Source organism: Nicotiana attenuata, chromosome 9, assembly GCF_001879085.1.
Source record: "Nicotiana attenuata strain UT chromosome 9, NIATTr2, whole genome shotgun sequence".
Classification (NCBI taxonomy): Eukaryota; Viridiplantae; Streptophyta; class Magnoliopsida; order Solanales; family Solanaceae; genus Nicotiana; species Nicotiana attenuata.
The window spans coordinates 20193348-20202011 of NC_031997.1; the positions used below are offsets into that span (position 1 = coordinate 20193348).

The following is an 8664-nucleotide window of genomic DNA, read 5'->3' on the forward strand; positions in this document are numbered from 1 at the left end:
GGCCTCTGACTGACCGGAATATAAGCAAGACTGCCCATACTGGCTGACTTCCTACTCAAAGCATCGGCCACCACATTGGCCTTCCCCGGATGATATAAAATGGTGACATCATAATCCTTCAACAATTCCAACCATCTCCTCTTCCTCAAATTCAACTCCTTTTGTTTGAACAAGTACTGAAGACTCTTGTGATCAGTGAACACCTCACACGCCATGCCATACAAATAATGCCTCCAAATCTTCAAGGCGTGAACTATGGCTGCCAACTCTAAATCATGCACTGATAATTCTTCTCATGAATCTTCAACTGCCTCGAAGCATAGGCAATGACCTTGCCATCCTGCATCAACACTGTGCCAAGCCCAATACGGGAAGCATCACAATATACTGTATAGGGCCCTGAACCTGTGGGCAAAACCAACACCGGTGTCGTAGTCAGAGCTGTCTTGAGCTTCTGAAAGCTCGCCTCACACTCATCCGACCATCTGAACTGGGCACCCTTCTGGGTCAATCTGGTCATCGGGGCAGCAATAGATGAAAATCCCTCCACGAACCGTCCGAATCTCTGTAGCTGATGCTGGTCTAGGCCAGTTCTTGACTGCCTCTATCTTCTTTGGGTCCACCTGAATACCCTCAGCTGATACAACATGACCCAGAAATGCAACTGAACTCAGCCAGAACTCATATTTGGAGAACTTGGCATATAACTGACTATCCCTCAGAGTCTGAAGAACCACTCTAAGGTGCTGCTCGTGCTCCTCCTGGCTGCGGGAATATATCAATATATCATCAATAAACACTATCACGAATGAATCCACATAAGGCCTGAACACTCTGTTCATCAAGTCCATGAAAGTTGCTGGGGGATTTGTCAACCCAAATGACATAACCAAGAACTCATAATGCCCATACCGAGTGAGGAAAGCTGTCTTAGGGACATCAGATGCCCTAATCCTCAACTGATGGTAGCCAGATCGCAAGTCAATCTTGGAAAATACCCTGGCACCCTGAAGCTGGTCGAACAAATCATCAATCCTCGGTAGTGGATACTTATTCTTGATCGTTACCTTGTTCAATTGCTAGTAATAATTACACATTCTCATTGACCCATCCTTCTTCTTAACAAATAATACCGGCGCACCCCAAGGTGAGACACTGGGTCTAATGAAACCCTTCTCAAGCAAATCCTGCAACCGTTCTTTCAACTCTTTCAACTACGGCGGGGCCATACGATATGGCGGAATAGAAATGGGCTGAGTGCCCGGAGCTAGATCGATGCAGAAATCAATATCCCTGTCGGGTGGCATACCCGGCAGGTCTGAAGGAAAAACATCAGGAAAATCACGAACAACGGGCACAGAATCGATAGAGGGAACCTCAGCACTGGAATCCCGAACATAAGCTAAATAAGCCAAACACCCCTTCTCGACCATACGCCGAGCCTTCACATACGATATGACACTGCGGGTAGAATGACCTGGAGTCCCTCTCCACTCTAAACGAGGCATACCCGGTAAAGCTAAGGTCACGGTCTTGGCATGGCAGTCCAAGATAGTGTGATAGGGTGATAACTAGTCCATCCCCAATATGATATCAAAGTCGACCATATCTAAAAGCAACAGATCTACACGATTCTCTAGACCCCCAATCACCTCAACAGAAGAGCGATGGATTCGATCGACCACGATGGAATCACCCACCGGCGTAGACACATAAACAGGAATACCCAATGCATCACTAGGCATGATCAAATACGGGGCAAAATAGGATGACACATACGAATACGTAGACCCCGGATCAAACAACACTGAAGCATCTCTATCACAAACCAGAACCGTACCTATAATGACTCCATCTAAAGCCTCTGCCTCGGGCCTAGCCTGAAGAGCATAACATCGGGGATGGGCCCCACCACTCTGATCTACCTCCCTGGGACGGCCTGCTGCTGGCTGGCCTCCACCTCTGGCGGTCTGAGCTCCACCTCTATGACCTCTACCTTCACCTCTGGTACCTCTACCTCCACCTCTAGCTGGTTGCGGAGCATCTGGTGCCTGAATCATAGGACGGGGACCCTGCTGCTGCGACTGAGTACCCCTCAATCTCGGGCAAGCCCTCCTGATGTGACCATACTCACCACACTCATAACATCCCTCCGAACGCTGTGGCTAGCCCTGCCGACCTGAATGACCTCCATGGAAACTCTGAAGTGGCGGTGCTCTGATAGGAGCTGGCGGTGCACTGAATGACTGCTGATTAGAATAGTGTGCCTGAGAACCACGGCCACCTGATGCACCGTGAGAAACCTGGAGAGCTGACTGAAAGGGCCTAGGAGGATAGCCTCTACCATATGAATCTCTACCTCCAGACGAGGTACCACTAAATCTGCCGGAATGACGGGCTCTCTTGTCTCCCCCGTGACCACCTCCCTGTGACAAAACCATCTCAACTCTGCGGGCCACATTGGCCGCCTCCTGAAAGCTGATCTCACTACCAGTCTCCCTAGCCACCTGGAGACGAATCGGCCGAATCAAACCATCAATAAATCTCCTCACCCTCTCTCTCTTAGTGGGAAGTATGACAAGAGCATGGCGAGCTAGATCAATGAACCTGGTCTCATATTGAGTGACCGTCATAGAACCCTGCTGGAGGCGCTCAAACTGCCTCCGATAAGCATCCCTCTGAGTAACGGGGAGAAACTTCTCCAGGAACAACTCTGAAAACTGATCCCAAGTCAAAGACGGCGACCATGCTGGTCTAGCTAAACAAAAATCCCTCCACCAAGTCTTGGCGGATCCAGATAGGCGAAATGCAGCAAAATCAACTCCATTGGACTCAACTGAGTTCCTTAATTCTGTTGCGAGAAATCATTCATTGGCAAAACAATTATTAGGTTATGCTATTTTGGGATCAATGCCCATGTTCCGAAGAACCTCGTGGCAGCTACATAAGAAATCCTGGGGGTCCTCAGAAGAAGCACCGCTGAATGTAGTAGTGAAGAGCTTGGTGAACCTATCCAGCCTCCACAAAGCATCTGCGGACATAGTCGCTCCATCGCCGGTCTGAGCAACTACTCCCAGCTGAACTGCCATAGCTGGCTGAACCACTGGAATCTGACCCTGGGGAGCTACCTGCTCCGGAGTACGTGTAGCAGAAGTCTGGGCTCCTCCTTCAGCCTGAGAAGTGGCTGGTGCTACAGGAAGCAATCCTGCTCGGGTGACACTCTCCATGAGGCCCACCAACCGGACCAAAGCGTCCTGAAGAACTGGGGTAGCAATAAACCCCTCTGGGACCTGAGCTGGGCCCACCGAAACTGCTGCGGCTAGGGCCGGAACCTCCTCTTCAAAGTCAACTTGAGGCTCCGCCGCTGGTGCTGCCTCTTCCTCTGCCCCTAGCGGGAGCTGTCTGGGGCTCGGACTGCTGATCGGAAGATGGGGAAGCACGTGAGAGTAGAAATTCAATTAGCATTGAGAAACCATACCGCACGACAAGGAAGAACAAATGTGAAACTTTTCCTAACTCGGTAGCCTCTGGGGATAAATACAGACGTCTCCGTACCGATCCCTCTGACTCTACTAAGCTTGTCCGTGAGTTATGAAACCTATGTAACCTAGAGTTCTGATACCAACTTGTCACGACCCAGATTTCCCACCCTCGGGGGGGGGGGGGGGGGGGGGGGGGTCGTGATGGCGCCTACTAATAGGAGCTAGGCAAGCCAAGCTTAACTACTTTTCATTTAAACACCTGTTCCTTTTTTATAATTAACAGCGTTAGAATAAAAGCAACTGAATTAAGATCATAAGCGAAAGTCTCAAATTTAGATAGTTGAATAAAACATGGAATCCCAACATGTATCTCTACCCAAGAACTAGAGTCACATACTCACGAACATCTAAGGAGTACTAAATACAAAGTCTGAAAGAAACATAAATCTATTTATCTCGAATACAATGAGATGACAGTCTAATGTAAGGATAGAGGAGACGCCGGGCCTGCGGACGCCTGCAAGGCTACCTCGGTGTCTCGATGGACTGAAGGTCTGCTCCCGTGCTAATGCTGTTGCTGCTGCTCGAAACCTGGACCTGTGCAAATAGCACAGAGTGTAGCATCAGCACAACCGACCCCATGTGCTGGTAAGTGTCTAGCCTAACCCCGGCGAAGTAGTGACGAGGCTAGACTGGACTACCATATAAACCTGTTTTATATATATATATATATATATATATATATATATATATATATATATACAACGGATTCGAAAATACAAGACAAGTAAGCAATATGGGAGGGGGGAAGCATGCTGCGGGGAGATAACAATATTACCAGTAAATCCAAAATAACAATCTAAGGGCAGCTCAGATTGTACAGCGGACAAGAAACAATTACCCAAAATAAATACTTCATATCAATTATCGTTGCGGCGCGCAACCCGATCCCAAATATATTCTATCACTGATGCGGCGTGCAACCCGATCCATAAATATCATTGTTGCGGCGTGCAACCCGATCCATATCATTTATCATTGTTGCGGCGTGCAACCCGATCCATATCACTTATCATTGTTGCGGCGTGCAACCCGATCCATATCATTTATCATTGTTGCGGCGTGCAACCCGATCCATATCATTTATCATATCTATCACTCTACCTCACCCAAACAACAGTCACAATTAAGGGGCAAGGAAGTAAACAAGTATTGAAGGAAATCCCAGCAAGGGAATACAGTTGAACAATTAAATCCCGGCAAGGGAACAATATCAATAATCTCAATACCCCGGCAAGGGAGAAAAACCAACAAAATCAACAAAACGCCCCGGCAAGGGAATAACCAATAACACTTCCTCTTTCTTTCATTTCTTACTTTATAATTCACTTTATCATTCGAGCCAATGCTCCTCGAAATCAAATGATCATATTGTCTTTCACATGTCCTTTACAATATATAGAAATCCTCAAATAAGCACGGAAATTACAACCAAGTCATGATAATCGCATTATAAGGACTCACGGTCATGCTAGACACCAATGTATAGAAACTCGTCACCATGCCTATACATCGTACTCGATCAATTAGCAAGTAGCAAACCAGATTCAACTCCTATTCCCTCAAGCTAGGGTGAAACCAAACACTTACCTCGATGCCTTGAACTCAACTCAAGCCTCAACTATGGCTTTACCCCGTGATTCCACCTCCAATCCGCTCGAATCTAGTCACAAATTGCTCAATTACTTTAATGAACACTAAATGAATCAATTTGAATGCATAAAAATAAATTTTCCAAGTTTTTCCCAAAAATTCTAAAATTGCCCCCGGGCCCACATGGTCAAAACCCGAAGTTCGAACCAAAACCCGGTTACCCATTCCCCCACAAACTCAAATATGTAATTTATTTTGAAATCGGACCTCAAATTGAGGTCCAGATCCCCAATTTTTAGAAAACCTAGGTTCTACCCAAAACCCCCAATTTCACCCATGAAAATCATTGATTTTAAGGGGAAAACATGTTAAATGATGTTAATGATTGAAAGAATTGAGTAAAATCGACTTACAATTGATTTGGAATGAAACTTGTTCTTGAAAAATCGCCCAAAGGAGTTGTGTTTTGAAAATGGGGTGAAAAATGACTCAAAAACGACTAAGTATAAAAATTGCTGGGCTGCAGATATGGGAATTGCGAACCTCGACCATTTGTGGGAAATGCGAAGCTGGGTTCGCATTTGCGAACCCTTACTAGACTGCTAGTTTTCGCATTTGCGAACACAAGATCGCGTTTGCGTTCGTCCTCCCCTCGCATTTGCGAGCAAATGGATCGCATTTGCGATCCCATGCCTCGACTCAAGGCGTCGCATTTGCGAGCTCGCAATTGTGAGACTCATCTTCGCAAATGCGAAGATCACAGAAGAAAAATACCAGATTTTTTTCCTAAGTTAAAAATGCACTCCGACGCCTATCCAAAACTCACCCGAGCCCTCGGGGCTCCAAACCAAATATGCACACAACCTCAAAAACAACCTATGGACTTATCCACGCGATCAAATCGCCAAAATAACATCATAAACATCGAATTAAACCTCAAAATTCATAATTTCCTCCAAGTTTTCTCAAAACATCAAATTTCCATTTTAAGTCCGAAACACGTCAAACGATGTCCGTTTTCAACCAAACTTTACAGAAAGTGCTTAAACTATATATAAGACTTGTACCGGGCGCCGGAACCAAAATACGGGCCCGATACCATAGTCTTTTAAGCAAATTTCATTTCCAATTTCCATAATTATTTTCAGAAAATAATTTCACACAAAAATTCATTTCTCGGGCGTGGGACCTCGGAATTTGATTGCGGGCATACGTGCAAGTCCCATATTTTCCTACGGACCCTCCGGGACCGTCAAATCACGGGCCGGGTCCGTTTACCCAAAATGTTGATCGAAGTCAAATTTTTTTCAAATTAATATCAAAATTTAGCATTTTTCTCACAGAATTCATATTTAAGCTTTTCGGCTACGCGCCCGGACTGCGCACGCAAATCGAGGCAACCCTAAATGAGGTGTTCAAGGCCTCGGAAGCACGGAATGAGTAAGAAAATAGGTGATGACCCTTTGGGTCGTCACAAATGGGCAGCAAATCATTGGCACTCCACTGCCAATACTTTCGAGTGTCGAGTTCCATCCACTGTGGGTCAAGAAACCTCCAACCGCAGGGTGGCTAAGGACTTGCTCTAGTTGGGCACCAACTTGCTAACATCCCTCTTTCTTTAATTTCTTCTAGGAATTTAGGTGGAAGAACTGCTTTTTTGCCTCATACAATATCAGGCCTAAGTATCCAAAAAAATCCAGCTGGCTATTGGCAAGTCCCCAGGCGAATTCAATAAGTTGGTCTGGAGTCATAAGAGTGATGCTTCCAAAATTGACATAAACAACACAATTTGGTTTCTTGGAATCAAGCCACTTTAGATGCATGTTTTCTTCTTTCCAAAGATTTGATCCTAAGTCCTCCAAGTTCTTGTCATCAACATGTTTCATAAGAAGGTGCAACGGCCCAATGGTATAGACCGGAGGAAGAAGGCTCTGAAGTGATTCAAGAACTTCTCTCTCTAATCTCTCAAATGTATTGACTACAATAGCCGAAGCCATGTTGCTTCTCTCAGTTTCTTGGATAAGGATTCGATCATGTATTCGTCTGGATTTGTTGTCCTGAAGAAACTCGGAAGATCCTTCAAACGTATGCCTTTCATGCCTGGTATCCAATCCAAAGTTGTCTCCAATTACCCATTTGTTAAGTAACTTTCATCTGCAATCCACAAGAAGATTAACGAACTAAAGATAAGAAGGAATTAAAGATAATAATAACAAAAGTTAAGGCCCAAAGATACTATTAGGCAAGACCATTTTAAAAGGCGGGGGGGGGGGGTAGGGGGGGGGTAATCTATACCTTTAAATGGAGTGTATCCTTTCTCAACAAGATCCCAATAATGCATGCAACCTAATAAACCATAAGCACTTGGGGTCCGAAAGAGAACTTCCGGGATTCCCAAATCATGAGCAGCATCCAGAGTGAAGCTCATGGCACCATCAGAAACGATGCTCGAGACGTACGGGTGGTACGTTTGAGGTGCAAGTATCGTTAAGCTTGGCAAGCAACTCCTTGAAAGGACCCAAACAAGTGGTGGTAATGGATTTACTAAGAGAAGAAATATCTTGTGTATAATTAGGGTCACATGGCGGGAGGCCATCGGGAATGGTCTCGAAACGAAAGGATGGCAATCCAATGAGCGAATCAGGGCCTCTGGACTTAAGAAGACGCCTATGGTTGTGTTCAGTGTTCACAAAGGTAATATGAAAGCCTTTGTGATGGAGTATTTTGGCTAATTTTAACATAGGGCTAATGTGGCCTTGGGCAGAATACAGTATGCAAACTGCATGAGGCTTGTCTAAATCTTTAGCACTAATGGAACACATTCTTTAGTTTCCTTATTGAGTTATGTTTCTTTCAAACTGAAATACGAAAGATTGGTATGACTTTGGCAAGAGGATTAGGATGCATATATTTATTGACGATATAAAAGGAGGCAACATCTTTATATTCCGTCTCAATTTACATTAAATCTTAATTTTAGCACTATGACATAATGGCCTTACTTTAGATTTTATCTACATCTACAATGACATTTGCTACAACATCATATAATGAATGTCACGATCCAATTCCCGAATCCGGTCGTGATGGCGCCTCTCGTGAAGACAAGGCCAGCCAGAACAACGCAAATACCTCTTTTAAAGCAATTAATTAACATTAACGATTCTAACACATGTTTAAGATAACCAATGCGGGAACAACGATAATAACAAGGGGAAACCATCCCGACACAGCCCAAACCGGGGTGTCACAAGTCATGAGCTACTACAGAGTTTGCTATAAGCCTACAAAGTGTAATATCCAATACAATAGTCTGAAGAAGACATAAATAATGTAAGATAAGGGAGACAAGGGGCTGCGGACGTCAACAGCTACCTCGTAACTCCAACTCGCTGCCTGGTCTGGAAGGAATCAGTGCTCAGGTGCGGACTCTGCTATGCCTGAATCTGCACACATGGTGTAGGGAGTAATGTGAGTACTCCGACCCAGTGAGTAACAATAATAAATAATAACCGAAGGCATGAAAACA

General features: G+C 45.0%; 1 pseudogene; it reads right to left on the reverse strand.

The window, feature by feature from the left end:
* Positions 1–7957, reverse strand: part of LOC109232562 — a 10606-nt pseudogene extending 2649 nt beyond the window's left edge.